Source organism: Paroedura picta, chromosome 12 (assembly GCF_049243985.1).
Source record: "Paroedura picta isolate Pp20150507F chromosome 12, Ppicta_v3.0, whole genome shotgun sequence".
NCBI classification, from domain to species: Eukaryota; Metazoa; Chordata; class Lepidosauria; order Squamata; family Gekkonidae; genus Paroedura; species Paroedura picta.
This window is the reverse complement of record NC_135380.1, coordinates 53,245,917-53,263,893: the sequence shown is the minus strand read 5'-3', so window position 1 is coordinate 53,263,893 and position 17,977 is coordinate 53,245,917. Positions and strand designations below refer to the sequence as shown.

Here is a 17,977-nt window from a genome sequence, read left to right as displayed (position 1 = left end):
GCACTGTCTCCATCACTGCTGGGCCCTAGACTGCGCCACGCGTGGGAAACCCCTGGCCCCCCCTGAGAACGGATGGTTGCTCTCTGGGTGTCCCTTGAGCTCTAAGGCTCACGGTCGACTGGGGAGAAGTTCTCCGATTAGTGGGTGGCTCCTGGAGACTGAAGGGCCGAGATTTGATCTCTGAGGCCTTCTGGTCTTCCGTCTGCTGGGAGACATTTCCAGGCGGGAGGGGGGATCTTTCTTGGGGGGGGGGTGGAGAAGCCAATCGAGAAGGGCAGTGATGGCCCTGCCGCTTCTCTGTATAGGATTTCTAACCTGGGGAGAGCGTTTTTCAGCCCCGCCACCCAGGACAGACTCACAGAGGATGCGGCCACAGCAGTTCTGAGCTCACCTCAGTCTTCTCCCAAGAATGTTTCTGGGTAGCCAAGAGCCGGCAAGTTGACCTTCAGGAAGACCAATTTCCGGACTCTTTTGGGTGCCAGGCGGGAGCGATACTCGCAGACAGTGCTGCTAGCATGTGGAAATGCCCGCTCTGGACGCTTGTGGGCGGGCACGAAAGTCAGACATGGGCCAGGCGGGAGACCCCAAAAGCATCATCTTTCCCCACCTTCAATGGAATGTTATAAGTCTCATGCGATCCTTATTCTACACACAGTTTTGGGAACTGCCCCTGTGTCTATATTTCTGCTGCAGTAAAAATATTAAAAAGGTTTTTTCTCTCCGTGTGATTAATTGGGATGGGCAAACCCTGATTTGGCTCTTTGGCCATCAGTCCCAGATGTTTGTAGCATACATATGCCGTGGGGCACAGTAGTCACACGTTCTTTGTTGCAGGCCTTCTCTGGTAGCCCTAATTCATGGGCACAATATTGTATCCTGGGCAGGAAATGACACTTCTGCCTGAGGCTGTCATCTGGGCCTGGAGGATCACTGGGACAACGTGGCCATCATGGTTGGATGTCGTTGTGGCTGACGTCCATGATGCGGAGGATCTGGGTGTGCTGATTGGACACCCTGGTGAAAATGACCTGCCAGGACCTCTGGTTTGCATTTGGTGAACATGATCATGAATGATTGGAACGTTCTCAGGCAGAGATTGTCCAGAGCCAGCCTCATGTGGTCTGACCTCCTGGACAGAAGGATGTAGAGGGATGCAGTGCGCCTGGAATGGGTCAATAGGGCAAAGCAGAAGGTCAGTCCGGAGCCTTGGAAGGTTGTTCTGAGCCTGGGAGGCGAGGGGGTCAGTCACGAATCGGGGGTTTGTGTGCATGTGTTTATTTTGCTCTGAGATATTTATGCCAAAAGGCAAGACATTGGCTTGGGAAATTGTAAACAGATGTCACTGCGATCATTCTGAGGAAAGATACAGGGAAAGGAAGCCCCTAAGAATGAGCACAGAAGGTAGTTCTTTCAAGAGCGTATAATTAATAATCAATTATTAATTGGACAAGAGAAAGCAGAAAGGCTTAGTGCCTATTTTACATCAGTTTTTTCCCACAGGTCGAAGTGTTTAGGCACATCTAGAGATGGCTGTAGCCAAAGGATAGTGTCTGGGTGGCAGGTTAACATGGATAGAGAGGTTGTCAAGAGGCATTTAGCTGCACTGGATGAGTTCAAATCCCCTGGTCCAGATGAAATGCACCCGAGAGTACTCAAAAAACTTTCCAGAGAACTTGCACAGCCCTTGTCCATCATCTTCGGAACCTCTTTAAGGACTGGAGATGTCCCGGAGGACTGGAAAAGAGCAAACGTTATTCCGATCTTCAAAAAAGGGAGGAAGGATGACCCGGGAAACTACAGACCAGTGAGTCTGACCTCTGTTGTGGGGAAGATAATGGAGCAGATATTAAAGGGAGCGATCTGCAAACATCTGGAGGACAATTTGGTGATCCAAGGAAGTCAGCATGGATTTGTCTCCAACAGGTCCTGCCAGACCAACCTAGTTTCCTTTTTTGACCAAGTAACAGGTTTGCTGGATCGGGGAAATTTGGTTGATGTCATTTACTTGGATTTTAGTAAAGCTTTTGACAAGGTTCCCCATGATATTCTGATGGATAGGTTGAAGGACTGCAATCTGGATTTTCAGATAGTTAGGTGGATAGGGAATTGGTTAGAGAACCGCACTCAAAGAGTTGTTGTCAATGGTGTTTCATCAGACTGGAGAGAGGTGAGTAGCGGGGTACCTCAGGGCTCGGTGCTCGGCCCGGTACTTTTTAACATATTTATTAATGATCAAGATGAGGGGGTGGAGGGACTACTCATCAAGTTTGCAGATGACACCAAATTGGGAGGACTGGCAAATACTCCGGAAGATAGAGACAGAGTTCAACGAGATCTCAACACAATGGAAAAATGGGCAAATGAGAACAAGATGCAATTTAATAAAGGTAAGTGTAAAGTTCTGCATCTGGGTCAGAAAAATGAAAAGCATGCCTAATGGATGGGGGATACGCTTCTAGGTAGCACTGTGTGTGAACGAGACCTTGGGGTACTTGTGGATTGTAAACTAAACTCAAGGGGGTTAGTGTTTGATGGCTTCAGGCGGCTCTCTGTAACCGAAGTGGACAAGTTACTGGGTTCAGTGAGGACGACCACTTGCCCCTTGGATCCCTGTCCGTCCTGGTTGCTCAAATCGGGCGACCAGCGGATAGGAGGCCCCTTGAGGGAGATTGTCAACCTCTCCTTAACATCTGGAGAGTTTCCCAAGGGGCTTAAGGAAGCAGTGGTACGCCCCTTACTGAAAAAGCCATCATTGGACCCGCGGAACCCCGCCAGTTACCGCCCAGTTTCGCATTTGGCGTTTCTGGGTAAGGTGATAGAGCGGGCCGCAGCGGACCAACTCCTAGGTTTCTTGGATGAAACTTCGGCCCTCGACCCATACCAGTCTGGCTTCCGCCCTGGCCACGGGGTGGAGACCGTGCTGGTCGCCCTCATGGATGATATCCGGCGCCAGCTGGATCGGGGCGGCTCCGCCATTCTCGTGCTTCTAGACCTGTCAGCCGCATTTGATGTGGTCGACCACGAGTTATTGGTACACCGCCTCGCCGGAGCTGGAATAAGGGGGACTGCGCTTCAAAGGCTGGTCTCCTTCCTCCAGAACCGGACACAGAGGGTTGCGATGGGGGAGATTTTGTCGAGCCCTTGTGAGCTCCCTTGTGGGGTTCCGCAGGGGGCGATACTCTCTCCCACACTTTTTAACATCTATATGCGCCCTCTAGCCCAGCTGGTCCGGGGCTATGGGCTGGGTTGCCACCAATATGCGGATGACACCCAGCTCTACTTCCTAATGGACGGCCGGCCGGACTCCACCCCGGATACATTTGCCAGCTGTTTGGAAGCGGTAGCTGGATGGCTCAGGCAGAATCGCCTGAAACTCAACCCCTCCAAGACGGAGGTCCTGTGGCTGGGCAGAAGAGGGCAGGACCAGGAAGCGCGCCTCCCATGCCTGAACGGGGTGCAATTAACACCTGCATCAGTTGCCAGGAATTTGGGAGTGACATTTGATGCCTCCCTTTCTATGGAGGCTCAGGTCACCAATGTAGCTCGGACAGCATTTTTCCATCTTTGCCAAGCCCGGCTACTAGCGCCCTACCTGTCCTCGGAACACCTGGCCACAGTGATCCATGCAACGGTCACTTCCAGATTAGACTTCTGTAACTCGCTCTACGCGGGCCTTCCCTTGTCTTTGACTCGGAAGTTACAGCTGGTCCAAAATGCGGCTGCCAGGGTCCTCACTAGAACACCTTTGAGGGCCCACATTCAGCCGGTGCTTCGTCATCTGCACTGGTTACCAGTCTGTTTCCGAATCAGATTCAAGGTATTGGTATTGACCTTTAAGGATATACGCGGTCTGGGTCCCATCTACCTGCGGGACCGCTTGGTTGCTTATGCCCCCCGCAGGGCACTCCGCTCTACGGGTATGAATTTACTGGTTGTCCCGGGCCCACGGGATGTGCGCCTGGCCTCGACCCGGGCCAGGGCCTTTTCAGTCCTGGCCCCAACCTGGTGGAACGAGCTCCCAGAAGAGCTAAGGGCCCTGCAGGATCTACCAGCTTTCCGCAGGGCCTGTAAGACGGAGCTCTTCCGCCAGGCATATGGTTGAGGCCAGGGCAGCTCTCCCACTAACCCATCAGAGGATCCCCTCCAATATTGAGATCTCTAACACCGAGATCATGGTTAGATCTATTGTATTGGTGCCACCCTCTTCTGAACATTATTCTCTCCACCAGGCTGAACTAAGATCAGAATTGTGACCACCGCCGCTATATGTTATGTGATATGTTATATGTAACTTTTAATTGGGGTTTTTATGGGGATTTTATTGTGTTTTAACTATTTATGTTGTAAACTGCCCTGAGACCTATTGGGAGAAGGGCGGTCTAGAAATTAAATAATAATAATAATAATAATAATAATAATAATAATAATAATAATAATAATAATAATAATAATAATAATAATAATAATAAAAAACATGAGCAGGCAGTGTGATGCAGCGGTAAAAAAGGCAAATGCCATTTTGGGCTGTATCAACAGAGGCATCACATCAAAATCACAAGATGTCATAGTCCCATTGTATACGGCACTGGTCAGACCACACCTGGAGTACTGTGTGCAGTTCTGGAGGCCTCACTTCAAGAAGGACGTAGATAAAATTGAAAGGGTACAGAGGAGAGCGACGAAGATGATCTGGGGCCAAGGGACCAAGCCCTATGAAGATAGGTTGAGGGACTTGGGAATGTTCAGCCTGGAGAAAAGGAGGTTGAGAGGGGACATGATAGCCCTCTTTAAGTATTTGAAAGGTTGTCACTTGGAGGGCAGGATGCTGTTTCTGCTGGCTGCAGAGGACAGGACACGCAGTAATGGGTTTAAACTTCAAGTACAACGATATAGGCTAGATATCAGGAAAAAGTTTTTCACAGTCAGAGTAGTTCAGCAGTGGAATAGGCTGCCTAAGGAGGTGGTGAGCTCCCCCTCACTGGAAGTCTTCAAGCAAAGGTTGGATACACACTTTTCTTGGATGCTTTAGGATGCTTAGGGCTAATCCTGCGTTGAGCAGGGGGTTGGACTAGATGGCCTGTATGGCCCCTTCCAACTCTATGATTCTATGATTCTATGATTCTATTATTGTAACACCATTGCTGTGTACATATTCCTTCCCCTGAAGCAACCAACCCAGATGACTGCATGCCCAACAGGAGCACTTCCTCCTGATGGATGGCCACCCTGACTCTCCCCCTGAAACATTAGCCAGCTGCCTGGAAGCAGTGACGAGATGGCTCAAGCAGAGTTGTCTGAAGCTCAACCCTTCAAAGATGGAGGTCCTGTGGCTGGGCAGGAAAGGTCCAAGCGAGGAAGCACACCTACCCAATCTGGATGGAGTGCAGCTAATAGTGGGCCACTCCGCCAGGAACCTGGGAGTGATACTTGATGCCTCCCTCTCCATGGAGGCTCAGATCACGATGGTAGCACAGCTGGCATTTTACTACCTCCGCCAAGCCAAACTACTAGCGCCCTACTTGGCCCCGGAACACCTGGCCACAGTGATCCATGCAACGGTCACCTCTAGACTGGTCTTCTGTAACTAGCTCTACGCTGGTCTGCCCTTATCCTTCATCTGGAAACTGCAATTGGTCCAGAATGCAGCTGCCAGGGTCCTCACAGCAACACCTCGGAGGTCCCGCATCCAGCCCATCCTCCAGCAGCTGTGCTTGCTTCCAATTGAATTCCGGATCAGGCTTAAGGTGTTGGTTATCACCATCAAGGCCATATGCGGTCTGGGCCCAGTATACCTGAGGGATCGTCTCTCCGCCTACACCCCTGAAAGAACCTTGTGCTCTACCTCCTCCGACCTCCTGGTGGTCCCTGGCCCCAAGGAAGCCCACTTGACCTCAACCAGGGCCAGAGCCTTTTCCATTCTGGCCCCCACCTGGTGGAATGAGCTCCCAGAGGAGATCAGTGCCCTGAGAGAACTAAAGCAGTTCCACAGAGCCTGCAAAAGGGAGCTCCTCCACCGGGCATTTGGCTGAGGTCGACCTATCCATCACTTCCCAATGGCCCTACAAGCCCACGCCTCCTACCATGACTGTTAACAAATCCACCCAACCCCTGGGTCTCAGTATGAGGTGACCTAAAGCTCTTTGCAGTTTCACCATCCTTTAATTGTTATTATTGTTATTGCTATTATGTTAATGTTATTCTTGTTACCACCTTACTGTTACCAGAATTATGTTACCTGAACTATTTTGTTGTTTCATGTAAACTGCCCTGAGCCTTCGGTAAACTGTCCTAAAGCCAGTTTGGTGTAGTGTTTAGGAGTGCTGACTTCTAATCTGGCATGCCAGGTTCGATTCTGCACTCCCCCACATGCCCCCAGCTGGGTGACCTTGGGCTCACCACAGCACTGATCAAGCTGTTCTGACCGAGCAGTAATACCAGGGCTCTCTCAGCCTCACCCACCCCACAGGGTGTCTGTTGTGGGGAGAGGAAGGGGAAGGTGACTGCAAGCCGCTTTGAGCCTCCTTCGGGTATGGAAAAGCGGCATATAAGAACCAACTCTTCTTCTATATAAATACAATAAATAAACAAACAAATAATTAAGTAAATAAATAAATAAGTTCCCTTTTGTATCTGGCTGGAAGAGAACCTGGGAGTGATAAGGGAGAGGAGGCTTTCTCAACCAGGGTCTCTTGGAGGCCCTGGATGGGCTTCCCAAATGGGTGGGGGTTTTAAAATATATATTTCAAATTGTTAATCCTTAATTTGGTGATATGAGCATCAATGGCCATGTCAACCTGCCCCCTCCCCAAATGGCCATTGATGCCCTCGGGGGGGGGGGGAGAGGGGCCCCGGGTGGTTGTAGACCCAACTATGCTTCCCAACCCCATTCTGCGTCATTAGTGCCACCAAAGGCCTCCTGAAGCCTGAAAAATGTTTCAGGGGTTTCTCAATGGTAAAAAAGTTGAGACAGGCTGAATTAGAGGTTACGGGGTTTCTTTTCCATTGCACCTTTGAACTGCTTCCCTATTCCAGTCCGTGGGGTTCTCTGATTGGTGGAGGTCAATTCAAATCATCGCAAGGCCTGGCATGGGGGACCAGGAGTGCTTTAAGCAGCTCCTCCCCCCTCAGCGGTCAGTTGGCCGGACATTCAACCTGCTCACTCTCTCAACTGCCCCTCCCCCACCCCCCACCCCCCCAGAGCTTGCCGAGCAGCCTCAAGAGAGGCAGCCAAATGGGCAGGCTCAGAGCCTTCCTGGAAAGGCTACGCAAGACCGTCTGCTGCTGCTGCTGCTGCTGCTGCTCAGCACGCTCCTTGGTACGTGTCCTTGGGATTTAAGTAAAAAGGCATGAAATGGGCTTGGGGAACAGTAAGGGGACGTCCCCAGGATCATTCCGCGTAAAGGTTGAGATGCCACAGTAGAGTTAGCTGTCACAAGCTGTTGATGGGCACTAGCTTAGATGCGTGTGTGTTTTTTTAAACCGCAAACTAGGGAAGGATAGATGTGTCTGGCTAACTGGAAGCTGTATATTCAGCAGCCAGACAGTCTGCCTCTGTCTTCTCCCACTGAGTCCGGAGGACATCTTGGTGGGCGGTTCCCACCTCTCTCCCAGGAAGGCAGGACCTGCCCGGAGCAGCAGCAGCAGCAGCGTGGCCCCCAGGGCTGTCAGCACCGCAGCAAGGGAGGGGCCTGGCCCAGCCCATCACAGCTCCTCAGTGTCCCAGGCAGGGGCGAGGCAGAGGCGGGAGGCAGGCAGGGAGGGAGGGAGGTGCTCTGCACAGGCTGGGTCTGCAGCAGCAGCAGCAGCAGCAGCAGAAAGTCACTCAGGCCCATTCCATACAGCCGCAGCTTCTCTGGACTGCCGGCAGTCCAGGGTTGCAGAGCATAAAGGTCCACCGTTTACTGTGTCCCCATGGGGGGCACTTTCATCACCAGATACACTCCGGCACTGAAATGTGTCCCCCCGAGGAAACAAAGTAGTCTCAGAATAGTTCTGCCTCATGGGGGTCAGCTGTGCAGTCTTTCTTAAAGGGGAGTGCAATGGAGCCCTTCCTGTTGGATACAGATACATCTAGATGTCTGTAATGACGAATAGGGCCCCATTGCCACAGGAAAGCATTCTTTGCAGCGCACAACTAATTCCAAGTGAAGCCATCGACATGTCAGAAATGACAAAGAACTTCCTCGTGTAATTTACTTAAGAAACAGTTCTCCTTCAGTGGGGGAAGTCCTCCACACTGGTTAGGTCACGCCTCCAACTGCTCCTTGCAGGGTAATGCAAATTAGCAAGCCTTCTGGGATCCTGGTAGGCTGACCCCTCCAGTCCTGTTGCCCTGCAAGCTCCGAGCAGGATCTTAGAAGCTGAGCTCCTTGATCTGCAAAACAGAAAGCAAACAGAATATGCAAAATTCCTTCACTAAGAGGAAAATAGCCTCGGGGGCAGAATCTAGAAGGAAGGAAAGGTCAAATCAATTGGAGGTGAAAGAGGCTGCAGAAGCCCAGAAACGGTCGGCTATGCTGAATTCAGGGAAGCAGCTGAATTCAGGGAAGCAGCTTTCATCTTCTCCAGCTCCGTCTGCAGGCTTGCAGCCGGAGAATTCCCTCACCCCCGTTCTGGCTGAGCGGGGATTGGAAGAAATGGCCCGGTTGGAGGCGACCGCGTCTCCTCTGCCTGAGAGACGCGAGGCCCCCGGGCAGAATACAGCCGCACCCGGGACCAGCACTGAGAGATTACAAGAGCAGGCTGGTAATGTGTTTGTAACAGGAACTGTGGCTGGGCTGGGAGGTGGGGCAGTGGGGCCCCTCTTTCTACAAACCTCCCTTGCTAGAGCAGAAAATGTGATGGCTGCAGATAACACCAGCACGCCGGTTTTCCCCGCCTTTTTAGTACCCTCACTGGCAGAGTGGGGGGGGGGGGGGAAACAATGGCAGACTTTGTGGATTCCACAGTCATTAGCTGCTCCTCCACAAGCCCAGACTGCAGCCAGGGTGCAAGAAAAGTCCCTCCCACCCTCCCAAAATAGACGGAGGGAGGGAGCAGGGGATCCAGAAAGAGAAAAAGATCCTCTTTAAGATCTAGGAGAACAGCCTCTTCCTCTAGCAGGAGACCAAAGAGGCAGAAAGGGAGGATCTTCAGTCAGCAGCTACATCAGTTACAGTGGCTTCAGACAAGGAGGATGGGGAATGGTCAGGGACAGATTCTGACTGCAAAGAAGTCTCCTCCAGACTTTTTCAAGCAGAACATTTTCAAAGACTTTTGAAAAAGGTCACTAAAAGTCTCAATTATGAGGAGGAGACTGTGACCAGTTCTGCTTCAGGAAAGACCAGGAGATCAGCTAACTTGGATACAAGAGGTTTCAAGAAACCCCCCAATAAGCTGACAGTATACTCATTTGCTGATGACTTTGAAGATGTCATGAGAGCTGAATGGGCAATTCCTGGTAGTGGGATATCCTTGCATTCTGTAGCCAAAAGATGTTATATACTTCCAGATGAAACCATACAGGATCTAAAAATAGCACTGGTCGATGCTCCTGTAGTGGCTATGTTATCAGGAGCAGTACTAACCAAAGATGGAGATAACATCCTAAAGGATCCTGTAGACAGAAAGAATGAGACTGTGTTAAAGAAAGCTCATGAAGCCAACTCCTTAGCTATCAGGGCAGATGCAGTTCTGTCTAATTTTGCCAGAGCAGCAGTAGTCTGGACTGATGACTTGTTGCAAGATCCAGAGCCAGACCCTCTAAGGTTGAGAAGATCTCTTTTAAAGATCAAAAGAGCCTGCCAGTTTGCTGCAGATGCCTCACAAGATGCAGTGCAGTTCTCAGCCAGGGCACAGGGAGCCAATATAGTAGCCAGGCGTAATCTCTGGCTTAAACACTGGAAAGTGGATACCCTATCAAAATGTAATCTGGCAACGGAGAAATTTTCAGGCAGACCTCTTTTGGGGAAAGGTGCGCTAGACAAAGTCTTAGTAGAGACCAAAGAGAAGAAAAAAGCAATGCCATCAACTTCTCAGAAGGATAAGGAATTAAAAAAGAAATCCTTTCAGTCCTTTCGTTCGTACAAGTCTCAAAGTACCCAGAGATATAGTTTCAGAGGAAGACATTCCTTCCCATACCAGTCTAGATACCAGAGACCCCAGTATCAACCCAACAAACAAAGGGATGGACATACAGCATCCAAAAAAGAGGGGAAAAAAATCTACAGCACGACGCCAGAATAGGAGGCCGGCTTCAGAATTTTCTTCCTGCATGGCAGCAGTCCACTTCAGACAAGTGGGTCCTGTCAGTTGTGGAGCACGGCTACAAGATACAGTTTGTTCAGACACCTCCCCACAAATTTGTGTCGTCCCCTATACCGAAAGAGGAAATGAAAGCTTCTTTAGTACAGAAAGCTATTCAACATTTACTGGACATTGGGCCGATAGAGGAAGTTCCAACATCTCAGAGGGGCAAGGGCGTATATTCTATACTGTTGATTGTGCCCAAGAAGTCAGGAGAATGGAGGGCAATTCTGAACTTAAAGGAACTAAACCTATTTGTCAGAAAATAGAAGTTCAGAATGGAGTCCCTTCGTTCCATTCTACAGGCACTTCAGGTCAACGATTTCATGGCTTCTTTAGACTTGAAAGAAGCCTACCTACACATTCCAATACATCAAACTTCCAGACAATTCCTCAGATTTGCCTTCAGGAACAAGCATTACCAATACAAGGCCCCTTTGGCCTCTTTTCCTCTCCAAGAGTTTTTACCAAGGTGATGGTGACTTTGGTTGCAGTTCTTCGACAAAGAGCTGTTCACATTTATCCGTATTTGGGCAACGTTTTGCTGAGGGGGGAGAGCCTCAGGGAAACCCAGAAGAGTGTAGAGGTTACAGTACGCGCACTTCAAGAACATGGGTTCTTGATCAATTTTCAGAAGAGCAATCTGACACCATTCAGAGAGCTGATTCACTTAGGCACTCTGATCAACACCAAACAAGCCAGGGTATTCCTGACTCCAGACAGGGTGAGGAAGGTGAAGGATATGGTGTCAAAGGTTTGCAAGACAAAAAAAAAAAAAAAAAAAAGTGGACTTGATGCTCTTGGCACAACTGCTAGGCCTCTTGATAGCAACCATAGAAACATTTCCCTGGGCAAGGTTACACCTCAGACCACTGCAATGGACATTACTGCCATTTCAACGTCAGATCATCAAAAAAAAAAAAGACACAAAATGATCTTCATCTCAGAGAGACTGAGAAAGGATTTAAACTGGTGGCGCTCGAAGGCAAACCTGACAAAGGGCCATCAGATTGGCGCTGGTAGCTTTTCAGGATCTACTCCAGGACCAGTATGTCCTAGTCAAAACAGACAACGTGACAGCCAAGGCACATGTGAACCGACAAGGGGGCACAAGAGCGTTGATGCTACACAAGGAGGCAGTGATGATATGCCAGTGGGCAGAAAGCCATGTCCAAGGAGTGAAGGCTCAGCATCTTCAAGGCACCCAGAATGTGATGGCGGATTGGCTGAGCCGCAAGGATGTGGATCCGACAGAGTGGTCAATCAACAAATGTTCCAGCAGATCATCCTTCGCTTTGGAAATCCAATAGTGGATCTGTTTGCCACAGCAAAAAACAAAAAAAACAAAAAACAAAACAGGAAAGTGAACAGATTCATGTCCAGGTTTCCGGAAAAAGGGTCAGAAGGCATAGATGCTCTTCTCCAGAACTGGCCGAAGGGGCTTCTCTATATGTTTCCCCCAACTCGACTGTTGAACAAAGGGTTGAACAAAATCAGAGAGGATCAGGCAACTGTAATACTATTGGCACCCTGGTGGCCAAGGAGACCATGGTTCTCGGACTTAATACAACTATCAGTAGAGAACCCATGGACCTTGCGCCAGTGACTCCAGATCTGTTAAGCCAGGGGCCACTTTGGCACCCAGATCCTCAGTGGTTAAAAATGACGGCATGGAAATTGGTAGGGAAGCACTAGTAGAGTCTGGCATTCCCAAAGAGATTGCGGATGTAATGTTTCATGCGAGGCGTCCAGCAACCAGGAGAATATATAATTATACCTGGCTGGCCTTTAAAAAATGGGCACGGAACCGCAATTTGGACCCGATGAAGCCGTCTCATAAAGATATCTTGGCATTCTTACATGAAGGTAGAAGTAAAGGGTGAAGGCCTAATACGCTGCGACGTCAGGTGTCAGCCTTAGCAGCGGTGTTGGAGTTCAAAGGTCTAAAAGGCCTTGCAAACAGTAAACTGATCAAAAAATATCTCAAGGGGGCAGCTCAATTAGCAACACCTGTCCAACATAGGTTTCCGACATGGAACCTCTCAAGGGTGCTTCAGGCGCTTACATTTGAACCCCTAAAATCGATAGAATTAAAGTACTTGTCTTGGAAAGTGGCCTTTTTGATTGCAGTTACAACAGCAAGAAGGGTGTCTGAACTGGGTGCCCTATCAATTGCCAAAGATCTATGTATATTCCGTAAACGGTCTGTTTTGTTATGTACAGATCCTTCTTTTGTACCAAAAGTCAATTCAGGGTTTCATTTGAACCAACAAATAGTGATTCCGTCATTTTTTCCAAACCCTTCAGGGGAAACTGAAAAGAACTGGCACAAATTAGAGGTCAGAAGGGCACTGAGATGTTATATCAAAAGGACTCAGGCCTTTAGATTAACAGAGGCCTTATTTGTGGCTTACGGCACAACAAACATAGGTAATAAGGTATCAAGTCTACAGTGAGCAATTGGATAAGACTGTGTCTCAAGCAGGCTTATGATTCACAAGGGTTGAGTTGTCCAAAGAATATCACGGCGCACTCAACCAGAGCTGCAGCCACCTCGGCAGCCTTTAGAACCAGAGCCTCGATTGAGGAGATTTGTAGGACAGCTACATGGTCCTCCTTTACTACTTTTGTGAGGCATTACAAAATTGAGGCTCAGGAGGAGGAATTGGTAACTTTTGGCAGACGAGTCTTGAAACAGGTGGCAGGTTGAATCTGTAAGACGTATATACATAAGCCCACCCTATTTAGCTTGGTTACATAACCAGTGTGGAGGACTTCCCCCACTGAAGGAGAACGAAACATTGGCCTACCTGAAGGTTTCTTCTCTTCAGTGGGGCGAAGTCCTCCAATATATTTACCCTCCTCAATAGGTTGTGTTGCAAAACTGGTGAAAAGCAGATATGTTATGAAAAGTTGGTTTTCATGTTAATATTGCTGTTCATGTTTAAGTTCAATAATTAAGGAAGTTAAATGATTCATAAAGTTGGTTGGATAAGAACATTATTGGTTGGAGCTTGGCTATTCCAGGCCTGGAGGGGTCAGCCTACCACGATCCCAGAAGGCTTGCTAATTTGCATTACCCTGCAAGGAGCAGTTGGAGGCGTGACCTAACCAGTGTGGAGGACTTCGCCCCACTGAAGAGAAGAAACCTTCAGGTAGGCCAATGTTTCGTTCTGTGCACAATTTTATTTTTGGAGGGGGGGTAGAGGAGGTGGTGGTTGTTATGTGCGAAGTTGTGTCCGACCCATCGCAACCCCATGGACAATGATCCTCCAGGCCTTCCTGTCCTCTACCATTCCCCGGAGTCCATTTAAGTTTGCACCTACTGCTTCAGTGACTCCATCCAGCCACCTCATTCTTTGTCGTCCCCTTCTTCTTTTGCCCTCGATCACTCCCAGCATTAGGCTCTTCTCCAGGGAGTCCTTCCTTCTCATGAGGTGGCCAAAGTATTTGAGTTTCATCTTCAGGATCTGGCCTTCTAAAGAGCAGTCAGGGTTGATCTCCTCTAGGACTGACCGGTTTGTTCGCCTGGCAGTCCAAGGGACTCACAATAGTCTTCTCCAGCACCAGAGTTCAAAAGCCTCAATTCTTTGACGCTCAGCCTTCCTTATGGTCCAACTTTCGCAGCCATACATTGCAACTGGGAAGACCATAGCCTTGACTAAACGCACTTTTGTTGGCAGGGTGATGTCTCTGCTTTTTAGGATGCTGTCTAGATTTGCCATAGCTTTCCTCCCCAGGAGCAAGCATCTTTTAATTTCTTTGCTGCAGTCCCCATCTGCAGTGATCTTGGAGCCCAGGAAAATAAAATCTGTCACTATCTCCATTTCTTCCCCATCTATTTGCCAGGAATTGAGAGGGCCGGATGCCATGATCTTTGTTTTCTTGATGTTGAGTTTCAAGCCAACTTTTGCACTCTCCTCCTTCACCCGCATCAACAGGCTCTTTAGTTCCTCTTCACTTTCTGCCATTAGAGTGGTATCATCTGCATATCTGAGTTTGTTGATATTTCTTCCTGCAATCTTGATCCCAATTTGTGACTCCTCTAATCCCGCATTTCTCATGATGTGCTCTGCATACAAGTTAAATAGGCAAGGCGACAGTATACAGCCTTGCCGAACTCCTTTCTCAATTTTGAACCAGTCAGTGATTCCATATTCAGTTCTCACTGTTGCTTCTTGACCTGCATATAAATTTCTCAAGAGACAAATAAGATGCTCTGGTATTCCCATCTCTTTAAGAACTTGCCACAATTTGTTGTGCTTCACACAATCAAAGGCTTTAGCATAGTCAATGAAGCAGAAGTAGACGTTCTTCTGATACTCCCTAGCTTTCTCCATGATCCAGCGTATGTTGGCAATTTGATCTCTAGTTCCTCTGCCTCTTCGAAATCCTGCCTGTACTTCTGGAAGTTCTCGGTCCACATATTGCTGGAGCGTAGCTTGTAGGATTTTGAGCATAACTTTGCTAGCATGAGAAATTAGTGCAATGGTGCGGTAGTTTGAACATTCTTTGGCATTGCCCTTCTTTGGGATTGGAATGTAAACTGACCTTTTCCAATCCTGTGGCCATTGTTGAGTTTTCCAAATTTGCTGGCATATTGAGTGTAGCACTTTTACTGCATCGTCCTTTAAGATTTTGAATAGTTCAACTGGAATGCTGTCACCACCACTAGCTTTATTGTTGCTCAGACTTCCTAAGGCCCATTTGACTTCACATTCCAGGACGTCTGGCTCCAGGTCAGTAACTACCCCACTGTGGTCATCAGGGATGTTAAGCTCGCTCTTGTATAGTTCTGTATAATTTTGCCACCTTTGTTTAATCTCTTCTGCTTCTGTGAGGTCCCTACCATTTTGGTCCCTTATCATACCCAACTTTGCATGAAACGTTCTCTTCATATCTCCAATTTTCTTGAAAAGATCTCTGGTCCTTCCCATTCTATTGTTTTCTTCTATTTGTTTGCACTGTTCATTTAAGAAGGCAATCTTATCTCTTCTAGCTTTTCTCTGGAATTCTGCATTCAATTGGGTGTATCTTTCTCTTTCTCCCTTGCCTTTCACTTCCCTTCTCTCCTTAGCTATTTGTAAAGCTTCCTCAGATAGCCATTTTGATTTCTTGCATTTCTTTTTCTTTGGGATGGTTTTAGTTGCTACCTCTTGTACAATGTTGCGAACCTCCGTCCATAGTTCTTCAGGCACTCTGTCTCTCAGATCTAATTCCTTAAATCTATTTGTCACCTCTACTGTGTATTCGTCGGGGATATGATTTAGTTCATACCTGAGTGGCCTAGTGCTTTTCCCTACTTTCTTCAATTTAAGCCTAAATTTTGCAACAAGAAGCTCATGATCTGAACCACAGTCAGCTCCTGGTCTAATTTTTATTGACTGGATAGAACTTTTCCATCTTTGGCTGCAGAGCACATAGTCAATCTGATTTCTGTGTTGACTGTCTGGTGATGTCCATGTGTAGAGTCGTCTCTTGGGTTGTTGGAAAAGAGTGTTTGCTATGACCATTGTATTCTCTTGACAAAATTCTACCAGCCTGTGCCCTGCTTCATTTTGTACTCCAAGGCCAAACTTGCCTATCTATCCCGGTTATCTTTTGGCCTCCTACTTTAGCATTCCAATCCCCCATGATGATAAGCACATCATTTTTTGGCGTTGCATCTAGAAGGTGTTGTAGGGCTTCATAGAACTGATCAACTTCATCCTCTTCAGCAGCAGTGGTTGGGGCATAGACCTGGAACACTGTGATGTTGAATGGCAGTCTTCAAGCAAAGGTTGGATACACACTTTTCTTGGATGCTTTAGGATGCTTAGGGCTAATCCTGCGTTGAGCAGGGGGTTGGACTAGATGGCCTGTATGGCCCCTTCCAACTCTATGATTCTATGATTCTAATAGTTTGCCTTGGATTCGAACTGAGATCATTCTGTCATTTTGGGGATTGTATCCCAAGACTGCTTTTCCTACTCTCTTATTGATTATGAAGGCTACTCCATTTCTTCTGCGAGATTCTTGTCCACAGTAGTATACCTGATGGTCATCTGAATTAAATTCACCCATTCCTGTCCATTTTAGTTCACTGATTCCTAAAATGTCGATGTTCAGTCTTGTCATTTCTTGTTTGACCACGTCCAGCTTGCCTTGATTCATGGATCTGACGTTCCAGGTTCCTATGGAATAAAAATCTTTACAGCATCGGACTGTCTTTTCGCCACCAGTTACTTCCACAACTGAGCGTCCTTTCGGCTTTGGCCCAGTCGCTTCATTCATTCTGGCGCTACTCGTACTAGCCGTCTGCTCATCCCCAGTAGCATGTTGGACACCTTCCGACCTGAGGGGCTCATCTTCTGGCGTCATATCGTTTTGCCTTTTGAACTTGTCCATTGGGTTTTCATGGCAAAGATACTGGAGTGGTTTGCCATTTCCTTCTCCAGTGGATCACCTTTTGTCAGAGCTCTCAGCTATGACCTGTCTGTCTTGGGTGGCCCTGCACGGCATAGCTCATAGTTTCACTGAACTACGCAAGCCCCCTTGCCACAACAAGGCAGCGATCCTTGAAGGGGGGAGGTGGTGGTAGGGTTTTGCAAAAACAATGGCTCACGTTGTTTGCTTAAAACCAAAATTTGTTGCAGACAATAAACACTTATAAATACAAAAGGCTGGATGAAGCATGAGCAACATACTGAAATTAGCTAATTACTACTGTTGCATTTATAGACCAGAACTGCAACATTGCCTCTAGAAATGCATCTACTAAGCTTCCGAAGGTGCTGGATCAGACTGGGGTCCTTCTAGCGCAACCACCTGTTTCTCACCCGGCCAGCTTGTCATCCTGTGGGGCCAACTAACAAGGATAGAGGCAAAGGTTTTCCCTTCATGCTACCTCTCTAGCACTGGTATTCAGGAGCTTACTTCCTCTGAACATGGTATATCTTAAGCATTATACTGAACCTAAATTAGATGTCCATTTGAACAAGAAACAGCAGAAGACTTCACGATCCTTAGTTCTGGTTTTCCTAGCTATCACACAGGTCACATTTTGATCCAAATCATCTTTCACACAGACCTGAAATAATCACTTTTTATTTATTTACTTCATTTGTACTATGTGTTTCTCTCCAGCCATCATAAGGACTTGGCAAATCTTAGATGCCCTGTCGCCCTGGCTCTGAGAAACTTCATTGTGGTGCCTGGTTTTGGGGTTCAATTTCTTTTTTTCAGAGGAAGGAATAATTAGAAAATATGGCTATACACAACAAATGCTGAAATATGAATCTGGCTTTAGAATCATAAAATCATAGAATCATAGAGTGGGAAGGAACCTCATGGGTCATCTAGTCCAACCCCCTGCACTATGCAGGACACTCACATCCCAATTGCTCATCTACTGTCACCTGCCACCCCTTTGCCTTCACAGAATCCGCCTCTCCGTCAGATGGCTCTCTAGCCTCTGTTTAAAGAGAGAGGAAATAGTGAGGGAAATAGTGATCAATATGAGGGAAATAGTGATCAATGTAGCAAAAATGTAATACAACACAGGGGACGGGAATGGTGGCCTAGGATCACTGTTGGAGCAGTCCACAAACACCTAGTTTCTTTAAATGAAACAAAGTCTTCTGGGCCAGATGAACTGCATTCAAGGGTACTAAAAGAACTTACAGATGTCATCTCTGATCCTCTGTCCATTATT

The 17,977-nt window shown here is 47.9% G+C and overlaps 1 protein-coding gene and 1 long non-coding RNA gene across 5 annotated transcripts in view; one reads left to right on the top strand and one right to left on the bottom strand.

The window, feature by feature from the left end:
- Positions 1 to 17,977, top strand: part of LOC143821303 (bridge-like lipid transfer protein family member 1) — a 51,707-nt gene that overhangs the window by 20,770 nt on the left and 12,960 nt on the right. Inside the window, exon 1 of one of the 4 annotated variants that reach the window (XR_013225763.1) lies at positions 11,596 to 13,439. The exons of 2 other annotated variants lie outside the window; for them this stretch is intronic. The gene's annotated coding sequence lies outside the window, so the exon portion shown is untranslated. Of the gene's footprint in view, positions 1 to 11,595; positions 13,440 to 17,977 lie in introns of those variants that run through there. One more of the 4 variants, XR_013225762.1, reaches the window with a different exon arrangement.
- On the bottom strand, positions 11,370 to 13,175 carry LOC143821304 (uncharacterized). Its single transcript, XR_013225764.1, has 2 exons — positions 13,095 to 13,175; positions 11,370 to 11,599 (listed from the first exon to the last, which is right to left on the bottom strand). It is a non-coding gene; the product is annotated as an uncharacterized LOC143821304 (long non-coding RNA).